Consider the following 18,665-nt stretch of genomic DNA (forward strand, 5'->3'; position numbering starts at 1 on the left):
CCAGAAGCTTCTTATTTGCACATCCTCAAAGAAAACTGGGATTAGGCATTTCGCATCAGAGGGATTTGTTGACTTCAAAAGTGGACTTCAACCACAATGTTGCACGTACAACAGTGCATACGTGTCTCCAAACTCCTGACTTTAGGGTCTTAAGGATTCTTCCCACGAAAATACACTTACTTCACCTACTCCCAAAGCAAGAAGTGGTTGCATTTATGGGTCTCTTTGCTTATATTGTTGAGTGAGACCCTGGGTGGCAGCCTTCCACCCTGGTCTTGAATTTGCCACTTGTGGAAATGCAGAGCAAACCTCCAACAGCCAAAAAACTGGGCCGTGTTAAACCAGTAAATAAATATTCTCAAATTGCTCACTCAGTTCGGAAACGATGAAACTCAAAAACAGAACACGAGCACAGTCTGCAGCCTGCTCTTACTCCCTCGCCTGTGCTGTCGAAAGACCTTTGCTGCGATAGAATAACATATATGAACGGAATATCCTTGGAAAGAGTTTGATGTAATAGTTTTGGACAGCAGAGAACGTAGAGTTAGTGATGACACCAGATTATCTTCTCCCTCCTTGATTCAGCTCTGTAATCAAACAGCACCGACGCTGCTCCCTACCCTTCCTAACCCAGACTGCTGTGAACCCAACATTTAGGGAACATCCGGCTCTCTCGCTATCCTCTCTCAGAACCAGGGGCCTGGCATTTGCTTTTTCTCAACGGGGTAACAACCGAGTCCAGTCGCAATGTTTCAAACCCGTCTCGTGAAGGTCCAGTGCCAAAATACGGGCCCGATTGTGAAAAGCTATAATCAACAATGTGTCACAGCTGTTGTTTGGGCTTATTATTAGATATAACTCCCTCTGGCGCGCTCAGGCTGGCTGTTGACTTCCCTTCCACAAATGGGAACGCATTTGCTTTGCTTAGCAATTCTCCCCCCCACCCCCACCCCCTTGGTGCAAAGTTGTACGATGTGGCGGAGATCTAGACGCCATGAGCCGGCTTTGGTGCTCGGATACCACAGCCGGGAGGTCAACCCACATGCCGAAGTTAGGAAAGAGAGCCGTTGGATTGAAAAGCCTTCGTTTCGGACTCGGTCAAAGTGGCTAGTTCAAGCCCAGGTTGTGTCTGCAGTGACAGCGCCTAACGGTTCCCAGAGCTGAGGAAAAATTGGCCATGTCCTTCTGGAATGTTTAGAAGGTAAAGGTTTATTTTTGTATTTCCATCCATTCCTGGACCGGCTCATTCTCTCTCTTTCTCTCTCCCATCTATATAATGTAACAAGACCACCAAGTGTGCCTCTTGTCTCTCCAACCCACAATATTCAATTCACATTTGTTGCTTTTTGTAAAAAGTTTCCCTGAGGTCATCCACCTAGTTTCCCCCCCCACCTCCCCACCTCCAAACAGGAAACGGCTTTCAGATGTTTATATGTTAAAAAAAAGTAAGAAAGAAAGAAAAAGGGGGGGAAAAATGTAAGACAGCTAATCTACCCATTTAACATGCATTGGCAACTGGCAAGGTTTCCCCCCCTTTCCTGCTTCTTCCGTGATATTAATAGCTTTTCCGTTCAAATTACATGTTCACTCAATAAGAGCCTCTGATCCAAAATATTGGATAACCCTGTTTCCTTGCGGGACTGATTGGAGTTAGCCAAGCAATAAACTCAGGATTCAGATTAAAAAGGGGGGGGAAAAAAGAGGAAAATTATTGTGACTGCATTGCTGATCTTAAATAAATCCCTTTCCTTTCCTTTCCTTTCCTTTCCTTTCCTTTCCTTTCCTTTCCTTTCCTTTCCTTTCCTTTCCTTTCCTTTCCTTTCCTTTCCTTTCATTTCCTTTCCTTTCCTTTCCTTCTTCTTTTCTTCCTTTCCTTTCCTTTCCTTTCCTTTCCTTTCCTTTCCTTTCCTTTCCTTTCCTTCCCTTCTCTCCTTCTACTTTCCTTTCCTTTCCTTTCCTTCCCTTCTTCTTCTACCTTCCTTTCCTTTCCTTTCCTTTCCTTTCCTTTCCTTTCCTTTCCTTTCCTTTCCTTTCCTTTCCTTCCCTTCCCTTCCCTTCCCTTCCCTTCCCTTCCCTTCCTTTTCCTGATCTGTCCAAAATTAGCAGCATGTAGTTTTTTTGCAGTGCAGTTCCAGAACATAATTTGTATTTATTTATTTAAAATATTTATACGGTACTTAACATTTATAAAATATTCTTGGTTTCTTTGAATTTTCCAAGGGATAGACGCTATCTCTAGCCTTGGGGTTTTCTTCTCTCCAGTCTTTCATCTTATCCTAACAAATTTGTCTAGCCGTGACAAAAACAAACCACCAAACGAAATAATAGCTAGCCAATAATAACAAATTTGGCCAGTATCCATGTGACAAATTTTTGTGTGTGGTTTTTTTTTTTTAATATATATGAATATATCCAGATTTATAGATGAACTAAACTGGAGAATGATGGCGGGTTGTTGTTTTTTTTAAAACTGAATGTAAAAAGGCAGTAAAATAATGCCATAGGCTGACAAATGCTTCTTTCTTTCAAAAATCTTTAAGTTATCAGCCCCAGATCTTTTCCCCAAAGCCTGCCCTGTTTCTTGGAAGCTCTGTGCAACTTCTTCTAATCTAAAATATGCAGTTTAAGGATTTAACTAATACAACCAATCAATTAGCTTGCGTTTTTAAAAGTCAAGGGATGACACTTCCCACCCACCCAATTTCTTCTCTACTGAACCAGCAGGCTTTGGAATGTCAAATTTCTACAAATGTGGAAGTTTAACGGCATCCACAAATACACACACACACACACACACACACACACACACACACACACACACACACACACACACACACGTGTAAATGAAATGCGGGTGATATTTTCCAAAGGAACACCTGGAAGGTGTAAATCAAAAATATCGTAAACACTTCAGAGGAAAACCCATGACAGAAACACTAGTGTGTTGTGCGATGCGGTTGATCATTCTGGAGAAGCTTAAATCGATAAATCAGAGAGTGAACTGAAGACTAATAAACAGTTCCCCTAATGAAAAGGAGATATTCTCCACGCTACGAGACTAAACTTTTACTCTTTGCTACCCAAGAAAGCTGATACGAGGGTCAAAGAGACCACATTCTAAAGTCAGATTTTGATTAAAACCCAAAATAAATCCAACAGATTCTTTAAAACACTCACAACCATGGGAGAGGCCAAGTTGTGGTATACTTCACACTTTAAGAATCAGTGGGGGGTGGGGGGGAAATCACGTAGGATTTCGAACAAGATATTGTTGTAGAGATGAGCTTTGTTCCTTTCCTCTTAATTTTGGAAGTCTTTCCCCTTTTAGAGTTCTTATACAGTTTTCCCCTCATTTTTATTTATCTTATTTGTTTAGTAGCTTTATATTCTGCTTTGCTGGAGTGGTTCAGAGTCCTTCGATTTTTCCTGGTGTTATTTCTGCTAGACTTTGGAAATGTCTGAAGCTAAATCTTAGAAATGAGGGATGTCTTTCTGGTTTTGTGACCCTCCTTACGCCGCAGAAAAGATATTTTAAATCATTAGTTAACTTCTATCTTCCTACAGACACTCCTAGGAAGTCCTCCGCTGAAAACTTTTTTTTTTAAAGTGTATTTTTATTTTCAAGAAAAATTCTGATGAATTTTAAAAGAAAGGTGCTAGTGTGTTTATTCTGAAGTGTTATTAGAGATTTGTAATCCACTACCCCCACCCCAAAAAAAGAAGGAAGGGGTAAAACCCCCTTCCCCATTGTTGCTGTGTAGAAGGGGGGAACTTGGAGATAGCATGAAGTCAGTTGGGAGAGGTTTAAGTTGGGAAGAGTTTGAGTTGAGAAGGGGAGAACAGGCAGACACTGATGGGGGCTGCATTCACACAGCACAACTACTGATCGGGCTAAAATGATTTGGGTTGGTTGTGGTTTACGATGATGGGACTCCCAACCCTTTGTCTTTGTACGGTGTGCCATTTTGACACAAACTGAGGACAACCTGCCTAGAAGTCTAATGTTGGAATGGCTACCAAGGCCAACAGGAAGTGATATTTTATCCGGCTTTCGTTATCAATAAAGGAGAATATTTGTAGCCCAGGGCTGAAAGCACCCCCTTAGTGCTCTCTCAGCTTGGTGGCTTTCTTGCAGAGGTTTCATTACCAAAACTAGGTAACATTATCGGCACTAGTAGTCCTTCATTATTAATAAAGTGCCTTTATTAATTTTTTTACAAGTAACTCAGTGTGGCAAACCTGCCTTAAAAAGGGCACAGGAAACAGGAAAGAACATTTCTCCAGAACATTTCTAACGTGTGGACGATGAGCTTGTGATGCCCAGGAGAACTTTGCAGCTTGCCCTGGGCATCTATGGCTGTTTGTAATTTTCAGATGTGCTCCCCAGTTCCAAACAGCCAAGGTTCTGCCCCGAATGCCATTTCGTCAGTCCGAACCGTTTGCGTCCCCAGAAATTATCCTCCCTGCTTGCCTTCAGGTGTGAGTCCATTGTTCCGATTGTGAACTTGGCGAGATTTAAAATACATAATATATAAGATTAGAGGCAGGGAACTTTAAATATTTACTTTTTAAATATATAGGCTGCCAGTTAATGTTAGGGGTAATCTAATGTAATTGTGGGTGTCATGTGGTTGCCGGATTCTCACATTCATTATGATAATAAATCTGCTTCTGGTTTTAGTATGCCTCTGAGCTTAGGTTGGCCTTAAAGATAAGGCAATGTTTTGCTAAGAATGAAGAATATTTCATTTCCCAAGCAGGCGACTTTTTTTTTTTTTTTTGATCTTGGAAAGGTGCAGAAAAAGGCTGCTTGCTGAGACCTGAGAGCCAGACGTAATGAAGAAAATTGGTCCCACAGACCGTCCTTGACTTAAGGCCACAACTGACCCTAAACGTTCTGCTGCTAAACCGGACATTGGTTAAGTGAGTTGTGCTCCATTTTATGACCTTGCTCGCTGCCGCTATTAAGTGAATCATTGCAGTTGTTAAGTTAGTAACACAGTGAATCTGGCTTCCCCGTTGATGTTGCTTGCCAATTGCCAGGAGACGGTGAGTTCTAGTCCCTCCTTAGGCATGAAAGGCGTCTGGGTGACTCTTTCTCAGCCCAACCCACCTCACAGGATTGTTGTTGTGGGGAAAAATAAGAGGAGGAAGGTATGCTGGGTATCTTTGCAGCTTTGAGTTGTTTGTAAAAAATAATAAAGGCGGAATATACATGAATGAATGAATGAATAAATAAGGAATGCTGTAGGGTTTTCAGCTATTGCGGAACCTGCTGAGTTTTCCATTTTTATTTTAATTGTTCTGAGATGTTTTAAATCCTCTTTGTCTCTAGTGTCTTGAGTGCTTTGCAAGGGGGTGGCCTTATCAATGAAATAATGGGAGGGGGAGAAAATGAAATCATAATATGACATGTCAGCTAGTGTTCTATTAAGCAGGTACTGGGTATTGCATTCGATCTGTATGACTCAGGGGTGTCAAACTTAATCAAGTTTCATTGAGGGCCACATCAGGGTTGTGTTTGACCTCAGGGGACCCGGGGTGGGTCTGGCCAGCTCAACATCACTCATTGAGGCTCCGTTTTTCAGCCACAATGGCCTCCTGCAGCCCTCTGCCAGTGAAAACGGAACTCGGGGAAGCCATCACAGCCGAAAACCGAGCTTGGGAGGGGCGCATACAGACCTCCCAACCTCTGTTTTTGCTGGCAGAGGCACCGCGGGCCGGTTCTTCACTGTTTCCAGTGTTGGCCAGTGGGCCAGATCTAAGCACCCTGTGGGCCGGATCTAGTCCTCGGGCTTTGAGTTTGACACCCGTGGTATAACTGCTTGAGGGTATAGGACTGAGTTTCCCAAACCGTTTCTTTCATTACCCAAAACCACTTAATCAGAATGTCCTTATCTAAGAGTCCCTGTTGTGATTGGATCAGGGGTCCGTGCGTCTTTTTCCCAAAGAAAAGCCACATTTACCCAATTTTATCATTTACTTGGGTTTTGGAAACACTGGCGTAGGGTTGTTTCACCCCACAGTGACTTCCTGAGCTTAGCAACCAAACTAACATCCTGTTCGAGAACAAACAACCTGCAAAACAAAGCAATAATCGGTCTTTGCATGACACATGAAGAAAAGCTGGGTGCAATTAGTCATGTTTCTCGAAAGTAACTTCTTGACGATCGCCCACACATCCCTATAAAATTCTCTCTTTTCATCCCAGTTGGAATTCTGATGGACTCTATTACGTTAATTCACAAAGTTATGAGGATTGCTGGAGAGAATGTCAAGTAGTATCATAAATTCCCAACTTCTGGGGAAATCACATAAAGATGGGCAATAGAAAAGCCATTAATGACTAGCTACGTGAGCCTCCCCCAACCTGGAAACTTCTAGAAGTGTAGGACTTCGGTATCTAAACGTAGTTGATGATGCGCATTGAAGGCCATCATGTCACTGGCTGAAGAAGTCCAACCTTTCAAATGCCAAGATCTTGAGACATTTTACCGATTGACGGAAAGATCGTGCCTTACGGCTTGGAGAGCTAGAGCTGAAGACCTTCTGAGTGCCTTAAATTGGGGAAAAACTCAGCAAATTAATTTAGTCACATTTGCTGAGTTTTTTCCCTAGTTTGAGACACTTAGATGGTCTTCAACTCTACCTGTCCAAGCCGTAGGACACGTTCTTTCTGTCAATCAGTAAAATTTAGGCACTAATTTAGAGTCCTTGTTCAACACAGGACGCAGGCCACCAAGGTGGAAAAGATCTTCTAAAAGTCTTGAAGATCAAAGAATGATGTATGGGTTTGGGATAGCACTTTGTAGGTTGGAGGTGGGGTGTCCAAAAAGTCAAGAGGCCCACCCAATTAAAGCCCTGCTGCCTTTCTCATGTGTGCCACATATTCAAGGCATGTAAAAAAGGGGAGAGGCTTTCATCCCATGGCTGCGATCATCATCTAGGCTTTTTGACCTTTACTGCAGATACTCTTGATATGGGAACGTATTTTCCTTAACGTTTCTTGGCACCCCTTTCTTCACCCCCAAATTTCCAGGTGGGCAAAGACAGCTCTTGGTACTCTCTGAGCTTGGTTCTTTTCTTGCCGATGTTTCATTAGAATAGAATAGAATAGAATAGAATTTTTTATTGGCCAAGTGTGATTGGGCACACAAGGAATTTGTCTTGGTGCATATGCTCTCAGTGTACATAAGAGAAAATATACGTTCATCAAGGTACAACATTTACAACACAATTGATGGTCAATATATCAATATAAATCATAAGGATTGCCAGCAACAAGTTATAGTCATAGTCATAAGTGGAAAGAGATTGGTGATGGGAACTATGAAACGATTAATAGTAGTGCAGATTCAGTAAATAGTCTGACAGTGTTGAGGGAATTATTTGTTTAGCAGAGTGATGGCCTTCGGGAAAAAACTGTTCTTGTGTCTAGTTGTTCTGGTGTGCAGTGCTCTATAGTGTCGTTTTGAGGGTAGGAATTGAAACAGTTTATGTCCAGGATGCGAGGGATCTGCAAATATTTTCATGGCCCTCTTTTTGACTCGTGCAGTATACAGGTCCTCAATGGAAGGCAGGTTGGTAGCAATTATTTTTTCTGCAGTTCTAATTATCCTCTGAAGTCTGTGTTTTTCTTGTTGGTTGCAGAACCGAACCAGACAGTTATGGAGGTGCAGATGACAGACTCAATCATTCCTCTGTAGAACTGAATCAGCAGCTCCTTGGGCAGTTTGAGCTTACTGAGTTGGCGCAGAAAGAACATTCTTTGTTGTCCTTTTTTAATGATGTTTTTGATGTTAGCTGTCTTGAGATATGGTAGAACCTAGAAATTTGAAGGTTTCTACTGTTGATACTGTGTTGTCAAGTATTGTGAGAGGTGGAAGTATGGAAAGGTTTCTCCTAAAGTCTACCACCATTTCTACGGTTTTGAGTGTGTTCAGTTCCAGATTGTTTTGGTTGCACCACAAGGCTAATCGTTCAACCTCTCGTCTATATGCGGATTCGTCATTGTCTCGAATGAGACCGATCACTGTTGTGTCATCTACATTCATCTACATTCATCTACATTCATTACCAAACTAGGTAACGTCATCAATGCTAGTAGGAAGTGGGGTTTGCAACAGCCCAATCAAGGAAACACCAGGACTTCTTCTACCAACATTAACAGGGCAGGCCACTAGTACATAAAATCAGAGCAAGCACCACTCTTTACTATGGTAGTACTGATGATTTTACCTAATTTGGGTTATGAAATATCTGCAAGAAAGCCACCAAGCTCAGAGAGGACTCCATAGTCCTCCTCCTCCTAAACCCCACTCCCTTTTAGCATTGATGATGTTACCTAGATGGGTCATGAGACATCTTTAAGAGAGTGACCAAGCTCAGAGCACACCAAGGACTCCATAATCCTCCTCCTCCTAAACCCCACTCCCTTCTAGCCCTGATGATGTTACTTAGATGGGTCATGAAACATCTGCAAGAGAGCCACCAAGCTCAGAGCGCACCAAGTTCAACCCTGAGTTACAAACTTTCTCTTCTGTTGGAAAAAACAGCTCTTTCTAGAAAGTTTGAATCCAGTTTAAACTGAATTTAGAAATTAGAATCAAGGCTGACCCAAAGGATGCGAGCTGCTTGCCTCTGCCTTTGAGAAAGCGTCTGTGTCAGGAGGTACGAAACTCAGAGCAAAGGAGTAGGGGGGAAAAAGAACCAGGCAACATTCATGCTCAGAAAGCAATCCTCTCCCCTCCCACCTGCAACATATCCTGGCCTTTAATTAGCTCCTGGCCATAATTGTAATGAGCAGAGGCTGCTTCATCATGGGCTGGGCCCCTTTGGCCGAGATGGCGTCCAGGGTCTGGTCATCATATTGGCCTCTTTGCAAAGCTGAGATTTCTCAAATTACTAATTCTCCTGATGGTGTTGTGGGGAGCAAAAGACACTCATCCCTTTTCTTGAGAAATGACATTCTTCCTATCATTCCTGAACACTTTTGCAGTAAATGGACTCATATCCGTTTCGGTCAATGATGAAGTGTTAGGCTATCACATAAATCTGGAAGAAGATGGATAGATAAGGGTCGCCTTTAAGCTTGTTTGACATTGGCGTTTCTGGTTCTGCAGATTTGGGAGAGGAGTGTGCACCTTTTCTCCCTCCCTCCCTCCCTCCCTCCTTCCCTCTGTGTGTGTGTGTGTGTGTGTGAGAGAGAGAGAGAGAGAGAGAGAAGAGAAAAGAGAAAAAAGGGAGAGAGAGACAGAAAAGAGAAAAAAAGAGAGAGATAGAAGAAAAAAGAAAAAGAGAGACACAGAGATACAGAGAGGAAAGAGAGAAGAAAGAGAGAGAGAGAGAGAGAAGAAAAAAGAGAGAGCGATACAGAGAGAGAAACAGAGAGAGAGAGAGAAAAGAAAAAAGAGCGAGAGAGAGAGAGAGAGAGAGGGAGGGAGGGAGAGAGAGAGAGAGCGAAGAAAAAAGAAAAAAGGGAGAGAGAGACAGAAAAGAGAAAAAGAGAGAGAGAGAAGAAAAAAGAGAAAAAGAGAGAGACAGATACAGAGAGAAAAGAGAGAAGAAAAGAGAGAGAGAGAGAGAGAGAAAAGAAAAGAGAGAGAGAGAGAGAGAGAGAATGTAAAAGGAAGACATCATTACGGTTAATTTAATCTTTGCAAGGGACTTTGTTTGGGGGATTTAATTTGTTTGCCTCTTGTAAATCCCTACAGGACTGCATAAGTGGCTTTAAAACCGTTGGGAAACTGTGCAAAAAAAAAAAAACCCAGGAAAAAAAAGGGAGGGTTTTCTTCTGGAACAGAAAAGAACACTAAAAGTTGCAGGCATGTTTCGGCTACGTACGTCACTGAACTGATGCAATGAGGAAGACAGAGGAAACGTTTCCAAAATTACCTCCCTGGTTTTGAGTTCTGGGTCCTTACTTGGCTAAGAATCCACTCTTCATTCTTTAGGGGTGTGTGTGTGTGCATGTATAATTTTTTGGCGATTTTGTACACATGCCGTTCGGGGCATGGAGAGGTCTGGGGACTGCCATGAGCCGAAGTTGAGAGGATGGGTTCGATTGTGTGGTTATAGCTAGCGTTTTACATCAGGGCTCTCCAAACTTGGCCATTTTAAGACTGGTGGACTTCAACACTCAGAATTCCCTAGTCAGAATGGCTGGCTGGGGAATTCTAGGAGTTGAAGTCCACAGCTCTTAAAATTGACACCCCTGCTTTACCTCAAAATGTTTATGGACACTTGGGCATAAGAAATCCATATAATGGAATTTTGTTTGAAATCGGGGGAGTTTCTTCTCAAAAACCTGCAGGGGAGAATTGGAGAATAGGGTGTTTATTGGTTCTTTTTTATTCATACTTGCTGGGGGCATTTCTTCAAAAGCAAATCTTACCAGACTGATTATCAATACCTATGGGCCTGGGGTAACTAAAATAGATTAATAGCTAACCAGGTTTGGCTAATTCGGAGAAAACTAACAAGCCCTAGATAGTTTTTGGATGAGAAACCGACTAAATTTCTACCGACTAAGATTCTACATTTAGGCCAAAAAAACAAAATGCACCAGTACCGTATATGTGGTACCTTGCTCAATAGTAGTACCTGTGAGAGGGATCTTGGAGTCCTAGTGGACAACCATTTAGATATGAGCCAGCAGTGTGAAGCAGCTGTTAAAAAAGCCAACACAGTTCTGGGCTGCATAAACAGAGGGATAGAATCAAGATCACGTGAAGTGCTAGTACCACTTTATAATGCCTTGGTAAGGCCACACTTGGAATATTGCATCCAGTTTTGGTCGCCACGATGTAAAAAAGATGTTGAGACTCTAGAAAGAGTGCAGAGAAGAGCAACAAAGATGATTAGGGGACTGGAGGCTAAAACATATGAAGAACGGTTGCAGGAACCGGGTATGTCTAGTTTAAGGAAAAGAAGGACTAGGGGAGACATGATAGCTGTGTTCCAATATCTCAGGGGTTGCCACAGAGAAGAGGGAGTCGGGCTGTTCTCCAAAGCACCTGAGGGTAGAACAAGAAGCAATGGGTGGAAACTGATCAAAGAAAGAAGCAACTTAGAACTAAGGAGAAATTTCCTGACAGTTAGAACAATTAATAAGTGGAACGACTTGCCTTCAGAAGTTGTGAATGCTCCAACACTGGAAATTTTTAAGAAAATGTTGGATAACCATCTGACTGAGATGGTGTAGGGTTTCCTGCCTGGGCAGGGGGTTGGACTAGAAGGCCTCCAAGGTCCCTTCCAACTCTGATGTTATGTTATGTTATGTTAAATTCGGAGTTTGATTAGGATGGCCCAACAAGAAACAAAAATATTCTAGAAGAAAGCAAGTTTAGGACTCTTGCTTCTTACTAAGGAAAGTTCTTGTGTATGGAGTTATGCTTTGATCTTGCCCAGCTCTGGAATAGTAGTTAACTAACCTTGAATGATCTTAAAAAGGGAGGCAGATCTGAGGCTCTGCTTGGTTCATATTTGACTGGGAGACCCTCACAAAATAGCAAAGCTAGGCTGGAAAAAAAAAATCCTGGAAGAAAGTAATCACAAATCCATTTTGTATTATTGCCAAGTGAATTACAAGAACACATCCATGGATTCACCAGAGATCCAACTGAACTTGTAGGCATCTTTATGAGGACATACACAAATGGCCCACCTTCTTCTCCTCCTTCTCCTTCTTTCCTCCTTTCCTTTTCCCCATTATTTTCCTTCTCTTCCTTCTCCTTCTCCTTCTCCTCCTTCTCCTTCCCCCTCTCCTTCTTTCCTCCTTTCCTTTTTCCCATTATTTTTCTCTCCTTCTCCTCCTCTTCCTCCTCCTCCTCCTCCTTTCCTTTTCCCCATTATTTTCCTTCTCTTCCTTCTCCTTCTCCTCCTTCCCCTCCCCCTCTCCTTCTTTCCTCCTTTCCTTTTCCCCATTATTTTCCTTCTCTTCCTTCTCCTTCTCCTCCTTCCCCTTCCCCTTCCCCCTCTCCTTCTTTCCTTCTTTCCTTTTTCCCCTTATTTTTCTCTCCTTCTCTTCCTCCTCCTTCTCCTCCTTTCCTTTTTCCCATTATTTTTCTCTCCTTCTCCTTCTCCTTCTCCTTCTCCTTCTCCTTCTCCTTCTCCTTCTCCTTCTCCTTCTCCTTCTCCCTCTCCTTCTCCTTCTCCTTCTTTCCTCCTTTCCTTTTCCCCATTATTTTCCTTCTCTTCCTTCTCCTTCTCCTCCTTCCCCTTCCCCTTCCCCCTCTCCTTCTTTCCTCCTTTCCTTTTTCCCATTATTTTTCTCTCCTTCTCCTCCTCTTCCTCCTCCTTCTCCTCCTTTCCTTTTTCCCATTATTTTTCTCTCCTTCTCCTTCTCCTTCTCCTTCTCCTTCTCCTTCTCCTTCTCCTTCTCCTTCTCCTTCTCCTTCTCCTTCTCCTTCTCCTTCTCCTTCCCCTTCTCCTCCAAGCACTTGTCCCAAAGAGATGGAGGCCAGCTCTAACTGTGAAAAACAGATTTCTCCGAAACATCTGGAACAGACAGAGCAATGCAGGCTTGGAGACTTAAGTGTGTCAGGCACTCAGTCACCAACCTACAGTAGAGAGAGATTCAACCAGAAGGGCTTTGACCCCTCGAACAGATGCTAGATGGCCAAACCCCCAACTCACAAGCCTTCCGTCATTAAGGGAAGGAGAGCACAAAAGGTGAGAAGGCAACTGAGTCTCCAAATCCCATGTAATTTGAACATCGAGAAGAGCCCCAAGTTCTTCCAGCATCTGTCTGGAAATGTCCATCACAGGATTCCTATCCACCTCAGGCAAAGCTTGGTGTTTCAGTGGGGCAGCTGCCAAAGAGACAATGCCAATTATTTGTCTGCCTTGACAAGATTGATCATCGCTCCCAGTAACTGTGGGCCCAGAAATGGTTGGTTGGCAGCCAACACTGTAATTATTGGTCCCTGGGAGATTAATAAGTGACAGCCACTAGCCTGGTGCGAGTTGGCCACCTTCCTCTCTGCCCGTCTCTCCCACCCCGCTGCCTCTTAACCCCTGCTGGAATGTGTGGGGGGCTTTGCCAAGTCCGATGCATTTCACTGGGGAGTGGGCAGGGAAATTTTCAACTGAATTATAGGTCCCCAGGTAGATAAAAATAGTCAGTCTGGAAAAATAAAAATCAAGAACTCCCGGCTAATTATTTGAAAACGAGAAGGCTGAAGGGCAGAAAAACTGCTAGGGGGATGTTAAATTAAAACCCTATTTCAGGCAGCTGGGTGAAAAGGAAACTCCAGTAAATGTTCCGTTGAAAATGAAAAGCAACAATCGGGGAATTTCGTTTCTGGACTGTGGAATCTTTTAATTTGCCTGCTTGTCTCTCTCTCTCTCTCTTAGAAGCAACCGCAGGATTTTTATACCGCAGCAAGGACGGTGGGTGGCTGATTCTTTCTTCGCCGCAAATATCTTCCCCCTAAGGCTGTAAACGAAAAGCATTTCGGTCTGTTTATGACTCTAGTCCTCATCTAACAAAGCTTAGGGTTTTGTTGTGGTTATCTAAAAAAGAAAAAAGGCTTTGCCACTTGCCAGATTGAAAAATGTGATTAATTGTAGAAAGGTTTCCCTCCTTGTATTTTTTTTCATGAAAACCTTGTCTGGGGCTGCACGAGACTCTAGATCCCATCTGTGCGTGGATCAAGGTATGGGTGCCATAGTTCTTAGAGATGTCCTATATGGCAATTACTTACTTCATACTTAAGTGATCAGTAGAGGAGGCGTGCATAAGTGCCTATCTTCCCTGTTGTGTTTTTATTTTCTTACTCTTGTTCTCGTTTTTATTTGACAAATTCCAATACATAAAATTAATTAAATAATTGGGAGTTTTGGTGCTAACGCATTTGGAGAACCACAAGTTCACGGACCTTCTGGTGTGAAGATCTAACGTAGGGATTTTAGCAGGGGTGAAATGTAAAATTGGTTACTACCGGTTCTGTGGGCATGGCTTGGTGAGGGCCTCTGTGGCTCAGGCTGCTAATGCAGTCTGTTATTAACACCAGTTGCCTGCAATTACTGCAGGTTCTAGTCCCACCAGGCCCAAGGTTGACTCAGCCTCCCATCCTTTATAAGGTAGGTAAAATGAGGACCCAGATTGTTGGGGGGGCAATACAAGTTGACTTTGTATATAATATACAAATAGAATGAAGACTATTGCTTAACCCATTGTAAGCCACCCTGAGTCTTCGGAGAAGGGCAGGATATAAATGCAAATTAAAAAAAAATAATGTGACTGGGTGGGTGTGGCCAACTTTTTTTTTTAACTTTTAAAAGCTTTTTTTTTGCTTTTAAAAGAAAAAAAGCTTCTGACAATCAGGCAACTCAGCTGTGATCGTCAGAACCTTTTAAAAGCATGTTTTTACAACCTTTTTAGCCGAAGAGGTTGTAGAAAAAATGCTTTTAAAAGGCTCTGATGATCCCAGCTGAGCTGTGCGATCATCAGTGGTTTTATTTTCTTACTCTTGTTCTCGTTTTTATTTGACAAATTCCAATACATAAAATTAATTAAATAATTGGGAGTTTTGGTGCTAACGCATTTGGAGAACCACAAGTTCACGGACCTTCTGGTGTGAAGATCTAACGAGGATTTTAGCAGGGGTGAAATGTAAAATTGGTTACTACCGGTTCTGTGGGCATGGCTTGGTGAGGGCCTCTGTGGCTCAGGCTGCTAATGCAGTTTGTTATTAACACCAGCTGCCTGCAATTACTGCAGGTTCTAGTCCCACCAGGCCCAAGGTTGACTCAACCTTCCATTCTTTATAAGGTAGGTAAAATGAGGACCCAGATTGTTGGGGGGGGCAATACAAGTTGACTTTGTATATAATATACAAATAGAATGAAGACTATTGCTTAACCCATTGTAAGCCACCCTGAGTCTTCGGAGAAGGGCAGGATATAAATGCAAATTAAAAAAAAATAATGTGACTGGGTGGGTGTGGCCAACTTTTTTTTTTAACTTTTAAAAGCTTTTTTTTTGCTTTTAAAAGAAAAAAAGCTTCTGACAATCAGGCAACTCAGCTGTGATCGTCAGAACCTTTTAAAAGCATGTTTTTTCAACCTTTTTTGCCCAAGAGGTTGTAGAAAAAATGCTTTTAAAAGGCTCTGATGATCCCAGCTGAGCTGTGCGATCATCAGTGTTTTATTTTCTTACTCTTGTTCTCGTTTTTATTTGACAAATTCCAATACATAAAATTAATTAAATAATTGGGAGTTTTGGTGCTAACGCATTTGGAGAACCACAAGTTCACGGACCTTCTGGTGTGAAGATCTAACGTAGGGATTTTAGCAGGGGTGAAATGTAAAATTGGTTACTACCGGTTCTGTGGGCATGGCTTGGTGAGGGCCTCTGTGGCTCAGGCTGCTAATGCAGTTTGTTATTAACACCAGCTGCCTGCAATTACTGCAGGTTCTAGTCCCACCAGGCCCAAGGTTGACTCAACCTTCCATTCTTTATAAGGTAGGTAAAATGAGGACCCAGATTGTTGGGGGGGGCAATACAAGTTGACTTTGTATATAATATACAAATAGAATGAAGACTATTGCTTAACCCATTGTAAGCCACCCTGAGTCTTCGGAGAAGGGCGGGATATAAATGCAAATAAAAAAATAATAATGTGACTGGGTGGGTGTGGCCAACTTTTTTTTTTTAACTTTTAAAAGCTTTTTTTTTTTTGCTTTTAAAAGAAAAAAAGCTTCTGACAATCAGGCAACTCAGCTGTGATCGTCAGAACCTTTTAAAAGCATGTTTTTACAACCTTTTTAGCCGAAGAGGTTGTAGAAAAAATGCTTTTGAAAGGCTCTGATGATCCCAGCTGAGCTGTGCGATCATCAGTGGTTTTTTTTTTAATTTTTAAAAGCATTTTTCTGGCCGAAAAAAAATGCTTTTAAAAGTAAAAAAAAAAACACCCCCTGATGATCACATGGCTCAGCTGGGCACGGGGTGGGGGGAGCAGGGATTTTTGCTACTGGTTCTCCAAACCACCCGCCACCATCGTTACTGGATCGGGCAATCCGGTCCGAACCGGGAGCATTTCACCCCTGGATTTTAGCACGTTAAACAGAAACAGAAACAAGAGAAAGTTTCCTGTTTTTGACAGGCTTTGGATCTACCAAGTGGAATATATCTGGTAGATTCCCAAAGAGAATGAAATTTTATGTGGCCAGACTTGGTTTTTAATCAGCTGTTCTCCCAGCTTTGATGAGCCTTGATGAGCTCCTTTGTTCTTTAGCTTTTCAAAGTAAACATTGCGTTTTATCTACTGAAGTTTCTTTTTCTTTTTTTCTTTTTTTAAAAACTGGAATGTCTTAAAAAGCGTTTCAGTTCTGCATATTTGGATGCCTTGAACCCTGCCTTCTAAGCGGCATGGCAGGAGAAAAAATGATTTTAGAGACCACGGAAAAACCAGCTGGAAAAACCCATAAGCGCTTAGAAGGGCAGGGGTGGGAGTGCTGACAGGCAGGCCTGTCTCCAGAAAAAGTGGGAAAGGCCCGAAGGAAATTAGAAGTGATTTATTTATACATTTATTCATGGAGTCTTTGGAGCCGTCTGAGCTTGATAGTTACCTAGTCAGATATTTCATTACCTGACTAGGTAAGATCAGCAGTGCTAGAAGGGAGTGGAGTGTTTGAAGAGGAGGAGGAGGAGGAGGAGAAGAGGAGAAGGGGGATTGTGGGGTGCATGGTGCTCTCTGAGCTTAGTTGTTGGCTTGCAGATATTTCATTACCTAACTAGAGGTGGGTTTCAGCAGGTTCTGACCAGTTCTGGAGAACCGGTAGTGGAAATTTTGAGTAGTTCGGGAACCAATAAATGCCACCTCTAATTGGTCCCTCCCCCATCTATTCTCTGCCTCCCCGCTGATTGGGAGGAAATGGGGATTTTGCAGTAACCTTCCCTTGGATTGGGGAGGGAATGGAGACTTTACAGTATCCTTCCCCTTCCCCGTCCACCAAGCCACCCCACCAAACCATGCCACGCCCACCAAGCCACACCCACAGAACTGGTAGTAAAAAAATTTGAAACCCACTACTGTAGGTCATTATCATCAGTACTAGAAGGAAACGGGGTTTGCAGAATGGAGAAGAACTGTAGGGCCCTTGGAGCTCTCCGCACTTGGTTGTTGGCTTGCAAACATTTCGTTACCTGAGTAGGCAACGTCATCATCAGTCCTCTAGGTTGGAAAGAAATATATATATATATATATATATATATATATATATATATATATATATATATATATATATATATATATATATATAAATATAGGTCTTTAGTTGTTGGCTTGAAGATATTTCATTACCTAACTAGAGGGGGTTTCAGCAGGTTCTGACCAGTCATCATCAGTCCTCTAGGTTGGAAAGAAATATATATATATATATATATATATATATATATATATATATATATATATATATATATATATATAAAACCAAAAGAACATCCTAGGAAGTGATGCAAATTGTTCCCACAAAGCCTAAGTGGGTAATAGAGGTTGATTTTGCATTTTAAACTAAATTATCATAGTGAAGATCCATTGAGGTACATTTCGAATTTGCTTGAGTCTAAAGGCAGGGTGTTAAATACGTGGATGCATCAGTGGTGGGTTTCAGCAGGTTCTGACCAGTTCTGGAGAACCGGTAGTAAAATTTGAAACCCACTACTGTAGGTAACATCATCAGTCCTCTAGGTTGGAAAGAAATATATATATAAAACCAAATAAAACCAAAGACCTATATACTAACACCCGTGAAAACCTCAGAAAACAAATATATATATATATATATATAAAAAACCAAATAAAACCAAAAGAACATCCTAGGAAGCGATGCAAATTGTTCCCACAAAGCCTAAGTGGGTAATAGAGGTTGATTTTGCATTTTAAACTAAATTATCATAGTGAAGATCCATTGAGGTACATTTCGAATTTGCTTGAGTCTAAAGGCAGGGTGTTAAATACGTGGATGCATCAGTGGTGGGTTTCAAATTTTTTTACTGCCGGTTCTGTGGGCGTGGCTTGGTGACCATGGCAGAGGAAGGATACCGTAAAATCTTCATTCCCACCCCACTCCAGGGGAAGGTTACTGCAAAATCCCCATTTCCTCCTGATCAGCTGGGACTCGGGAGGCGGAGAATAGATGGAGGGTGGGGCCAGTCAGAATTTTTACTACCGGTTCTCCGAACTACTCAAAATTTCCACTACCGGTTCTCCACAACTGGTCAGAACCTCCTGAAACCCATCTCTGGGATGTATGTGTATAAAGTAAATGAATAAAAATAGGTTGAACATTGACTGAGCTTAATCCTGGTGGCATTGAGCTCTCTGGATCTGGATAGAAAGCCGACAGATCTTCCCTAGAGGAAGCGGAAATTTGACAAAAGTTTGAATGTGGTTTGAACCTGGCCTTCCAATTCTCCTGGCTATAGTTTTCTGATCTTGGCAACGGAGTTAAGAGCCGTGACTAAGTCAAAGCCGATCCACGGTTTCCCAGAGCCTGTGATCAGAGAAATTAATCATTTCATGCTGTGTCGAACCGTTGCTTAATTCTGGAGGGTCTTTCGGTTATTATTGGTACATGCTGGCTGACTGAGGGCCCAGTTTAGATACATTCCCCAAATGCATGTTTAACGAGCAACTCTTTCTTTCCACTCAAGGGAT

General features: G+C 42.2%; 1 long non-coding RNA gene across 1 annotated transcript in view; it reads left to right on the forward strand.

The window, feature by feature from the left end:
- Positions 1 to 994: 994 nt before the first annotated feature.
- Positions 995 to 18,665, forward strand: part of LOC131184072 (uncharacterized) — a 67,147-nt gene continuing 49,476 nt past the window's right edge. The window contains exons 1-2 of the long non-coding RNA XR_009151907.1: positions 995 to 1,201; positions 4,794 to 4,923. This is a non-coding gene — a long non-coding RNA (uncharacterized LOC131184072). The remainder of the gene's footprint in view (positions 1,202 to 4,793; positions 4,924 to 18,665) is intronic.

Source organism: Ahaetulla prasina, chromosome 12, assembly GCF_028640845.1.
Source record: "Ahaetulla prasina isolate Xishuangbanna chromosome 12, ASM2864084v1, whole genome shotgun sequence".
Classification (NCBI taxonomy): domain Eukaryota; kingdom Metazoa; phylum Chordata; class Lepidosauria; order Squamata; family Colubridae; genus Ahaetulla; species Ahaetulla prasina.